The 11,750-nt window shown below is 54.3% G+C and overlaps 1 pseudogene; it reads right to left on the bottom strand.

Annotated features, from left to right (window-relative positions):
- Positions 1-94: 94 nt before the first annotated feature.
- Positions 95-8,361, bottom strand: LOC134387116 (polyunsaturated fatty acid lipoxygenase ALOX15B-like; annotated as a pseudogene).
- Positions 8,362-11,750: the final 3,389 nt, after the last annotated feature.

Below are 11,750 nucleotides of genomic sequence, written 5' to 3'. Positions count from 1 at the left end.
ACGAAATTTTAAAAAACACCCCCCCACACACACTTCAGACTTTCTCTGGGCCGTGGGTGCGCGGCCGTTTCCTGGGGCGCCGGCTGGGCAGGGCTCACACGGCGACGCTGTTCTCCACGACCGCGGGGTCCAGGTAGGGGTAGGGCAGCGCCAGGCCCCGGTTCTGCTCCCGGATGCCCCTCGAGATCTGGGCCAGGCGGCCCTGGAAGGCGGCGATGCTCCGCCGCGGGGCTTCCTCCGTGAAGTGCTCGTCCGGGTAGGTGCCCAGGCGCCGCTGGGGACCGCGGGAGCAAAGGCTGGGACCTACCTCGGCCGCATCTTCCACCCCACGGCGATTCTGCTATCTTATATCCCCGCGACCTGGGACTTTGTCCACCCAACACCCGCCCCCTCAACCTAGGGGACCCAGACCCTTCAAGACCCATCCAACTTGAAACTTAAACCATGCACCCAGCTAGGCAAAATACCACCAACCTACAAAAAACCTACACCACCCCAATCCATGTCCACTCTGAAACCCAGACCACTCTAAGTGCCACCTACCCTAGTACCTTAAATCCATAGCACCCTAAAGCACACTCACCAGCAACCCAGTCACTCCAAGCCCTGCCCCTTTGGGAGCCCCGCCTGCTGAGTGTGCCTCTCCCCCCAGCCCCTACCCCAGTATCTCATTGTCCCCAGGATCCCTTCCTCACCCACTCTCCTGGAACCTAACAGCCCACCCGCCCCCACCCTGGGCCTTGCTTACAGTGTCCTTGGCTTCATTGCTGACACCCCAAAAGACCACGAGGGTGTGGCACGTGGCATTGACCTCAGGGAGTGAGGCCACCAGGTCTGTCTGGCCTTTGGCAGTGGGTGGGGGGAGCCGCGTGGAGGTGGGAATATTGGGCATCCAGGCACTAAATTCAAACTGACCCCCAAACTCAATCAGCACAAAGATGCCAGTCTTCTGCTAGGGCCGCTCCTCCCGTGATCCGGCTTTTCCCTCAGGACCGGCCCTGGTTCACCAGGCCACTGTTGACGGCAGCACGTTGTGCAGAGCAGGTGAAGATGATCATGGTGAGATACTGGATGAGGCCAGCACAGTTTTCCAGGGTGGAGGGGACCCCTGGATCGAAGTGGGGTGCAGAGAACAGAGCTGAGATCCAAGGGGCTGCTGCCCCAGGGAAGTGGGGTCTAGAGGTGGGCAGCAGGGATGGTCACTTTACCTGAGCTCCTGCGGCTTAGGAAACCATCCTGGAAGATCTCCCTGACCCAAGCCTGGAGCTCCGAGTCCCTGCTCACGGCTCTGTCATCCGGGTAGGAGATGCCAACGATATCGGTCACAAAGCTGGGGATCCAGGAATACACAGTGACTAACAGTTTGGAGCTAGTGCTGCCCAGGGGCGTGGGTTGTAAGACCAGCTGCCCCAAAAAGAGGAAACTGAGACCGAGGAAGGAACCTAGCCAACCACACAGAGTATGAACTGCAGAGCTGAGCTTCACACCTGAGGCTGCAATCTTCACCTGGGGGTACAAACCGAGGGCCTGGGGGCCATGGTTGATCTGCATGTGTGTTTTGATTGGCTGGAAAGTTTTTTTTGGTTTGCTTTTCAAGTTGAATCACTTGCCAACATTTAAATATTAGAAGATGTCTGGTTTCTCTTGAAAAATCTGAAGCTCTGTCAACAATCATAGCCAGGTCTCCACTGTCCCCATCAGACAAATTTGAGTTCTCCACTGGCCACAGTCCCTGCCTGCCCCTCTTCCCTAGCTTTTTCTGCTTGCTGGTCCTGCAGGCACTTGAGTTCCAGTCTTTTGAGCTAGACCAAGTTCCAGTCTTTTGAGCTAGGGAAGGATTAGACACCAGGCCCCTCTGTGCTAGGACTGTCTGAGTGGGTCCATTTCCCCTATGGGTCCTGAACGAGCCATCCATCTCCAGCCATAGGATTGCTCCTGAAGGGTGTGTGGACCCACTGCTAAGAAGTGTTTTGCACAGGAAGCCCCTGCTGTGAGTGTTCACACTGGGGGAGCCCCTGAGGACTTCAAGGGGCAGGTGAGACATGAGCTGGGCTTGAAGCAGGGGCAATATTTGATTAGGGAGAGAGGGAGAAATGGGGGTACCTGGCCTCCCTAGGCCCAGTGTGTGCTGAGGAGGAAGAATGGAAGGGGGGGACCAGATTCCAGAGGGCGAAGTCACTGCAGTGAATGAGGCATTCCATTTGCAAGAAACTGGGAGCCTTATGAGCAATTATGAGCAGCAGCACTGTCATAAATCCCGGTGCCTGAGGGAGGTCATTAAGCAGGTTAGCAGCAGGAGGTGGGGACCCACAAGGCCATATGTCAAAAGGATCTGGCCACCAGGTTGAGGCCAGAGATACATCACAAGGAGATCTCCTCTGAGGGAGATTTAGAGGGAAAAACCTGAAGACACAGTGACTGTCTATGGGGTGAATAATAATAGTTGATATTAATATTAATAGTTAGGGCTTGCCGTTTAGCTCATGGGAGAGAGTGGTGCTGATAACACCAAGGTCAAGGGTTCCTACGCCTGTGCTGGCCGGCCACCCCATCCCACCCCCGAACATTAATAGTAATGTTCAGAGAGCACATCCTCTTCACTGAGATTTGTTCTTAGGGTTTTATTTTTAATCCTAATAATAACCTATGAGGTAGATGCTCTTATGACCTCCATTATCATCTGAAGAAGCAGAGAGAAAAGTTAAGTGACTTGCCCAAGGTCCACAGCTGGGAAGGATGAAGAGGAGGCAGGAAGGGGCTGCTAGAGAGCAGTGGGGGGGGGGCAGAAGTTGAACAAACCCACAGAGATATAGCCCAGGGTGAGAGGCTCAGAACTCTCAGCCCCAGGGGAGCTTCACTTCTCGATGGCCGCCCAGATCTGGAGCGCATCGTCTCTGTAGTAGTAGTGGGCAAGATCCTGGACCTCACGGTCAGCCAACTGGTGGGGCAGGCAGTGGGAGCGGTAGGTGACAGCTGCCAGCCCTTTGGCAATCAGCTCCAGGCAGTCCACCCCTCCCAACGACATCAACTGTAATGAGCAGAGAGCCCGCTGCTGCCAGGAGCAGGGGGTCTGGATGGAACCTCAGATCCCTTCTGGCCCCCTCTGCCAACCCCCAGGATCCCAGGCCTCCAGGGCTCTGACCTGGTCAGTGAGCTTCCCCAGTGCAAAGAGTCCAGTGCGGGCCTGGATGTTGATGTGAAAGGTGTAGAGGAAATGAGGAATGAGCAGCTGGGGAGAGCCCGAGTCAGGGGTCAGATGAGGCAGCCCCAGGTCCCCCACAGCTGCAGGCACTGAGAGGAGGGGTCCTTCCTACCTTGAAGATGGGGTGGCACATGGGCAGCTGCCGCAGCATGGACAAAGCAAAGGTCTCTGCCACAAAGTGGGTTCGAAGCAGATGAGTGACCATCTAATGCACCAGGAACTCTGAGTGTCGCACCCAGGTCTTGGCCAGGAGCCAGTCCTCAGCTGGGTCATTGGGCAGGAAGATAGGACTGTCTGGGCCAGGTGTCTGAGTGATCTGGAGTGGGGGGCAGGGAGAAGGCAGGCATCAGACAGAAATTGCAGAAGTATAGCCCATTACCACGTCCACGGGGCCAAATTACACAGCCAACTCCCTTACTGGCTGTGTGACCTTGGGAAAGTTAATTAACCTCTCTGTGACTCAGATTCCTCATTGGTAACACAAAATTGATGATAATAATCTCTCTGAGAGGTGAAGTGCCTCAAGGCAACCTTACTGCCACATGGGGCAGATTCCCTTGTATCAGCCCTGTCATCCAGATCCCCAGTTGTGCAAGGCAGAGGCTGGAAGGATGGGAAGGGGGGATATGGGGACACCTGCCAGAGGGGTTGTTTTTAACTGTTGGAAACATGATCGAACTGTCAAAGATGCATGATTCAGTAGAGTCGATTCTGACACTCATGTCAAGTTGGAATTTGTTCTTTGACATCGAATATCACAATCTTTCCATCAAGATGGAAGTCAAAGAGAACAAAACAGAAAAACTAGGGAAAAAACAAACTAGGGAGAGGCTGGGCGGGATTATTGGAGAGGCGAGGTCTAGCCCCAGGAACAGCAGTGCCAGGATGAGGCACCTTGCAGTCATCCTGAGGATCTGACCTGCTCCCCCCAGCCTGCCAGCCCCCTGCCTTGCTGACCTGGATGGCGAGGGGCAGCAGGGGCCGGCCGCTGGGACACTGGTGCAACAGAGTCAGAGGTGCAGCCACGAACTGGGGCCTCCCGTTAACGGTGCTGGGCCGTAGGCCTGAGAGCATGGCCTGTTCCACCAGGCACAGAGAGCCCCTCTACAGGAGGAGAGGAAGAGGAGGAGGACGGTTCTGGGAAGCTTGGGGGAGGGAGGGGAAGTTACTCTGAACCTGGCGGTATTTCACTTTAAGGAACTTCATGCCCTGGAATCAGTGGGGCGTTTAAGCCCAGAGCCACCTTCAGGTTCCAAAGAAAGAGACCCCTGGCCCAAGTATCGGAGGTGCCTCTGCGGTGGACAGGCCCAAACATCAGAGATAGACAGGGAGAGAAGTGAGCCCCGCTGGAGGCCAGAGCCTGCCCATGCAGAAGGCACTTTCCTGGGGTTGGGCACTTCTCATCCCAGTAGCCTAAAGAGGGGACAGCCCACAGCTCAGGGGGGTGCTCAGCTGACCAGCTGTAGGGCATCCTCAGTAACCATGACAACCAACTTATCGCCATGGTTTCTGAGCCGTGGGGCTCTGCCAATGCCCTGCCACCTCAGCCCTCGCCATCTCAGAACGACGCCCCTCCCTCTCCCAGAGAAAGGGTAGGGCAAGCTGTGAATGAGGAGGCTTGACAGGAGTGGCTGGGGACAGGGAACAGAGGGCAGCCAGCGCTGGGTGGAAGAGACAGGGTCTAGGGGACTGGGGGACTGGAAGAAATAGTGTGTGGGCTCCTGAAGGCACTGGGAGGGGAGGGAAGGGAGGCTGGACTCCTGGGCCCCTCACCTCCAGCTCAGCCTGCAGACTGGTCCCAGGGCCCAGCACTGAGGCCACCATGGCATCCGTGACTGGGAAGTTCTTTGGGAGGCAGCGACAGTGGCGGATCAGGACAGGGTTGAGGCCATTTAGGAACTGGGAGGCGAAGAAGGCATCCTCCCGCCAATGTTCAAACACATACTCTGTAGGGGGTGGGCATGGATGGGTCCCCCTGGTCCCCTGCCTCCAGCACTGCCACCACTCTCAGACACATCTCCAGCTTTCCAGCACGGTCACTTCCTGATGCTGGTGGGGTGGGCCAGGTGACTTTACTAGTGAGTGGTTTCTCAGAAAATAAGGGATTGGAGGTTTGGGTTTGCATGAGGAATGACCAAAACTCCCTTGGCCCAACCCAAGGGAAGGAAGGTGGGGGGAGGCCTAAGGGGCTCTGTAGTGTGCAGTAAGACTGCATCTAGGATAAGTAGAACTTGAGAATATCAGAGGACTGAAGAATGCTGGATGTCAGCACGGCCCATCCTAACTGGGTTTCCGCTCTCCAGGGGCTCCTCCAATGCTCTGTCGAAACTCACCAGTCCCATGTCCCATCCTCCCACAACTTTGCCAGGAGGCAGTCTGGATAATTTGTTAAATGAGAGTGAGTGATCATTCAAAAAGAGTCTGCACCACTTTGGGGCCCGGGGCTGGTGTTAGGATTTTTGAACCAAGGGTTCATCATGTGTAGTTTGAACCCACAGTGTGCCCAGGGGGATGAGGATATTGGAGAGTAGATGTGCCTGAATCTGCCAACTGAGTTTGGTTTTCAGGTCTGCCTGCCAAGGCCCTAACAAAGCAGATGCAATCATGAAAAGAAAATGTCTTTCTGCTTCGGACATTTGTTGCTAACTTGGTAAGGATATTCATAGGACAGGTGTTTCCAGTTGTTCAGAGAAACTCAGTGCTGGGGACAGTTTGAAGAAGTAGGTATGAAGTTGGGGGAGGGGGATAACCAGCAAACAGACCCCAAGGCCCTGACTTAATTTCACCAGCTTTAAGAGCTTGGCTTGCTAAGGGGGTACGGGCAGAGGTTGCAGGCGTCCAGAGAGGGCGAGAAAGGAGATTTGTGCCAGGAAGTGTTTGCAACCCTGCTTGCCTTGACAAGACAATGGGGCTGTTAGAACTTACTTTCTGGCTATTCTCACGAAAGCTCTGTGAGGTGAGCACAGCTGGGCGAACAGCAGGCCTTAGCCCACTCGAGGGAGAACATTTGGGGTGGGGCATCCTCCCAGGGTCCCTCAGCCATCCCCCCCCATTCTTCCCACACAGAGGCCAGCCCTGCCAGCAGGAGATGTGTCTTCTCAGGGCAGAAAGGAGGTCCTGTGAAGGACAGGGGAGAGAACTGATGACAGCACTGGGTGAGTCCTGTGATTTCCAGAATGTTGCAGTTCCGGCTCTCTGGTTCTCAGTCCCACAAGGTCACCACTGAGGACTCTCTGGCCCTGCCACAGCCTCCTCACCCTCCCTCACATTGCAGACCTGACACCTGTGATTTGGGGAAGACAGAGGTGCGCTGGATCTCATCCAGGCTTCTCCACCGCCGTTGACTGTCCAGCAGTCCCTTCAGTTTTAGGACACCGTTCCTGCAGAAAGAAAGACAGAATGGCACAGGCTGAGGAGGGATCCCGGGCACAGAAATCAAGGGTGGGGGTGGGCTGGGCAGGCTCACAGGGAGGCGAGGTGGAATTTCTTGTTGACTTCTTTGGTGACAGAGTAGCGCAGATTGGGATCGAGCTCCTTGAGGTTTTCAGCATCGAGGCAGCAGGGTATCCCTGGGAAAAATTCACTCCGCCTGGGCAAGGGCAGAGAAGGAGATGAGACTGAGTCACTGATGGCTGGACCTCATCGTTCAGGGACTGAAAAGAGTAACAGGGAGGGGGGGTCCCTGGCCTGGTTGTGCAGGTAGTGCTTTGGGACTGGGAGCTCCTGAGAGGGTGTATGCCAGGACTTGGGAAGTCCAGTTCTTGGATAGATCTAAGACTCAGCTGACTTCTGAGGGCAGGAGCAAGGGAACTCCTTTGTCTGAAGAAAACTGGGCAGGTGCAAGGGTGCAGACTCTAGGGATCACCAGCCTGAAGACCTCCTGAGCTGCTCATCGGTATTTCTGCTGCCTCTCCTGAATCTGTGCCTGGCGCTGGGCATAGAGCAGAGGGTGGCTGTCCTGCCAGATGACCTTGGCTGGTGGAGGGAAGGAGTGAGAGGGGGACCTGCCCCCACCTCTCAGCACCCCAGCCTCTCCTCTTTTTCTCCTTAGACCTGGGGTAGGGGCACCTCTGAACTGGAATGGCAGCCAGCCACTGGCCTCTTGCTCTGTTTCACCTCTTCCTCCCGGGACAGAGAAGCCCCTGCCTGCTCCGTCTTCCATCCAAAGCAGACTCCGCCTCAGCAGCTGGAGTTTGCCCTGTCCATTCAATGACCCCAGCTCAACAGCTGAGGCCAGAGGGGGCCAAAGAGCAGAGCTGGTGGGCAGAGAAAGGATGGAGCCACAGCCATGTCCACCCCGCCTTATTTGGCTACAGTAGCCTGCCCCCCAGTCCTGTTCTTTTTCTACTAGCCCATCCCTCCTCCCCTCCTGGCCTCCCCACATCCTCACCTGATCCTCTTGTCACAACTAGTCATTCCTCCCCCATCATTTGTCCTTCAACAGCTCCCCAGCTATGATTCCACCCAATGATCTCGCTTCCTCCTTCCTCATGTCACCCCCAGCTGACCTCCCCTCCTCTGCCTTGCTCCCCACTGTGTCCACAACAGCCCGCCAGTCCCCTCCCCCTCCCACGGCCCCACCGGCGTCCTCCTCTGCCCCCTACCGGTGGCCCCACCTGCTCCCCTCTCCACCCCCCTTGCCCTTCCCCCAGCACCAGTCCCCTGCCCCCTCCCGTGTCCCTCCTGCCCCCCAGCCCACCCCACTGCCCCTCACCTGCCCCCTGCCGCAGCACCAGGCTCCCCGCGCCCTCCAGCCACTAGTAGCAGGGGAAGCGCAGGGGGCGCCCCGCGGCGGCACCAGCTGGAACCAGCGGCAGAACCAGGCGTCGGGGGGCCCGGGGCCCGAGAGGACGCGGCAGCGCCGGGGGCGCCTTGTGCACGCGCAGCAGCAGCACCGGGCCCACGTCCTGGGGCAGCGTCACCTCGAAGTCCTCCTCCTGGGGGCGGTGGGCAGAGGGCAAGGCTCGTGTGGCTCTCGCGGGCGCGGTGGGAAGCAAGCGAGGGGCCGGGGTGGGCGGCGCCGGCACTCACCGCGCCCCGGTTAAAGTCCTTCCCGAAGTTGTCCAGCCTGCGGGTCCCACCAGGCTCACTGACACGTTGTCCCAGGTCCCCGAGCCCAGGAAGGAGCCGGTGGCCACACGCACCCGGTACTCGCCCATGGCCTGCGGTCGAGGGGAGCCCCGGGGGCCGCGGGAGCCGAGGCAGGGGCGGCCTGGCTGCTGGCGTGAGGCGTCTTGGGTGCGCCTGGCTCGGGTTCCGGTGGCTTGTGGCCTCAAGAGGTCCCTCCAGCCACAGGCGGCCCGCCCAGCACCCCTCCCAAGCCCTCCGCTCCCTCCAGGGCGCGGCACAGCGCGGGTGAGACCGGGGGAGGTTCCCCGTGTCCCGGCATGGGCGAGGCAGGCGCGCGTTTCGGCCCGACCCGAAGTCCCCTCTCTCTGTAGTTGAAGTCCCCTCTCCCTGCCTTGGCTCTGGGCGCTGGCCTGACTTCTCCGGACCTCAGGGCTCTGGGTCTCTTTTTGGCTCCGGGGACACTCCCTGTCCCTTTCTCCAGATGGCATGTGTTGGAGCTGGGCGCCGCCTCGTCTGCAGCTTCACCCTGACCACTCCCAGTCCTGGAACGGGTGTCACCGTGAACCGCTGGGGGTAGCCCGCACTGAGTGAGCCCGCGTTCTCCCACTGCCAGCCCGGCCCTCTCGCCTCTTCTGTGTCTCTTGTCTCTGGCCCAGGCCTCAGCCTTCCTCGGGTCGGTGGGGATGGGGATAGGGCTGGGTAGGGAGGAGGCTGGAAGAAGACCCGCAAGGAGGGAAGAAGGGATTGGGGCCCTGGGCACTGGTCTGGGGTGGCACACGGGGCTCTCCTTCCAGCCTGTCAAAATATAATTTTCAAAAAAGATTAAAATAAACAACTCGAACAAATTAGAAAGAACACAAATCAAAGATTTTATTCAGCTCAGCCAGATGGTAATGCTGATTTCAAGAACAATCGAGGAGCTGGGTATTGATAAGCGATTTAATAAAGGAATGTTAGGATAGGATTGCTGGGTTAGATATAAAACTAGTTAAAGTCCTACAGGGCAATAAAGTATAATCTTTGGGGTTATCTTTTTTACTGAACAGAAATCATTTGAATCTCTATGGGACCCAACTTAACATGAACTTCACAGAGACTGACACCTTTATTAATGATAAATAGCAAAGTCAAACAATGGAACATTTTCCTAAAAGATTAAATACGCTTAAAAGGACAAGTAGTTGTCCTCTTGACTTTATCAGTTTTGGATAATTTTTTTTAATAAGGCTGTTCCTCGTGAGTCCATCAGGCAATCAAATAAATCTTCTTTTCAGGGTTTCACCTCTCTGTCTCTCTGTCTCTCTCTCTCTCAATTTAAGGTCCCTATTCCCTTTCTCCTCACTATGGCCCTGTTGTCCAATTGCACTCCCTTTCCTAAGCAATAGGTGGGTATGCATCCTTCCTTCCAGACTTTTCTCTTGGCATTTGTCTTGATTTACACATTTAGCTTTTTTTAACCATGAAAGGGATCATATGCTTAACACTGTGTGACTTGTTTTCCACCCATATAAGAATACGTCGTAAATGTTTTTTCCATGTTAGCATTATGCATTGACTTTAATAACAGCTACACTATTTTTCACAGTAGGAATATTTCCTAATTTATTTAACATGGATGGACATGTAGATTTAAACTTTTTCCCCCCTATTATAAATAATATTGCCTAGAACATTATTGTAAACATTTCCATGTGCAGATGTGGGAGTTTTCAGCAGGATACCTTCTTATAAGTGGATTTGCTGGATTAATTTTTTTTCTCGATTTTAAATTTTGATAGAGACTTCCAAAGAGTTTTCCTCCAAAGCTGCACTGTTACACTGTTATACCAGAGCCCAGTTGCTTCACACTCTTGACAACTCTGAATATACTTCCCTGATGACCAGTGAGTTTAAATATCTTTTTACATGTTTATGTGATATTTAGGTTCATTTTATGAATTGCTTTTTGTGAATTTCCTGTTCTATTCTTTGCCCCTTTTCTGCTGGGTTATTAATTTGTAGAAACTCTTTATATACAGTTTTTCAGATATTTACTACTTATTGCAAATAGTTTCTCCAGTTGGTTTCTTGCCTTTAATTTTTATGTCTGGCAACCCTTGCCTCACATTGTCTCATCAACCCTTCAGCAGCAGGAATTCGTTGTTTCCGTTCTGTGCTAATAACCTAGAGTCTTGCATCTTGCTGCTACTTACCCTACCCTTGTCTCCTTCCTGGTGACTCACTCCACCTTGTTCTGGAATATTGGGCAGAGAGTGGCAGGAAGTAAGAGGGACTTATCCCAGTTCTGGAACTTTCCACCCTACACTCCTTCCTCTCTTCCTTTTCCATGACTTGCTCATTCCCCACTGAAAAACTTGAGATGGTGGAGGCAGGAGACCAGGATGGTGAAGAGGGAATTAGTCCTCCCCTTCTGACCAGCTGACCCAACTAGGGCGGGCGTGTCCACAGCATGACACTGGGGTTTGGATGCCCAACACCCCAGTGTCCAAGAGGACCACCACTCTGAAGAGTTAACTTGATATCCCCTAGAAGTGAATGTTACCACCTCTTCAGAACCTAGAGGTGAATGTTACAACCTTCTCTTCTTATGGCTGGTCAGCCAAGAGCCCAAGGACTAGGGGTGTGTGTGTGTGTGTGTGTGTGTGTGTGTGTGTCAGAGAGAGAGAGAGAGAGAGACTCTCACAGGGCCTGGACAGTGGAGGTGGTGGTGGTTTCTCCAAGGGTGGTTAGAGACTGACTGATTGCATTTCCACTGCTGAGCTGCCTTGTGTTCTTCAGTTTCTCCAGGAGATGATAGTTGATCCCAAAAGACATGTGGTGAAACAAACACTAGTTTATTGATGGGGTGCAACTGCCCTCCAACTCAGCAGTTTATCCATCCATCCATCCATCCATACCTATAGGCATGCACCAATCCATTCATTCATCCATCCATCCATGCAATCATTCTTCCCTTTATCCAACATTCAACAAACATCTGTTGGGTATTTTTCATGGGTCAGCACAGCACTGGGCACCAGACATATAAAGTTGAATGATACCCAGCTCCTACCTTCAAGAAGCTCATGGTTTTGTAAATAGTTTCTCCAGTTGGTTTCTCGCCTTTAATTTTTATGTCTGGCAACCCTTTCATTTATGAAAAGGTAAATGAAAAAAGGCACCCAGGGTTTTAGGAATTATTTGTGTATTAATTTCTCCATTTGGCATGTACTTACCAAGCATCTGCAGCATGCCAGGCCCTGCGGTGAGCAGTTATGAAGCTTGTCTTCCTGAGCTTCCAGTCCGGTGATAGAGGTAAGGATGGGGCTCATGTCATCTGCAGCATGAGGCCTCGGAGGTAGCCTCAGCAGGCAATAGAAGGCTGGAGGAGCAAGGCAGCTGGTAACTGTCTCATCTTGGGAGAGACACACCTCACTTCCTCTCACAGCCCATTGGCCAGAATCAGTCACATGGCCCAGCCCTGACTGGAAGGTAGGCT

The sequence above is a fragment of the Cynocephalus volans genome, chromosome 10, assembly GCF_027409185.1.
Source record: "Cynocephalus volans isolate mCynVol1 chromosome 10, mCynVol1.pri, whole genome shotgun sequence".
In the NCBI taxonomy this organism is placed as follows: domain Eukaryota; kingdom Metazoa; phylum Chordata; class Mammalia; order Dermoptera; family Cynocephalidae; genus Cynocephalus; species Cynocephalus volans.
This window is presented reverse-complemented; position numbering and strand designations above follow the sequence as displayed.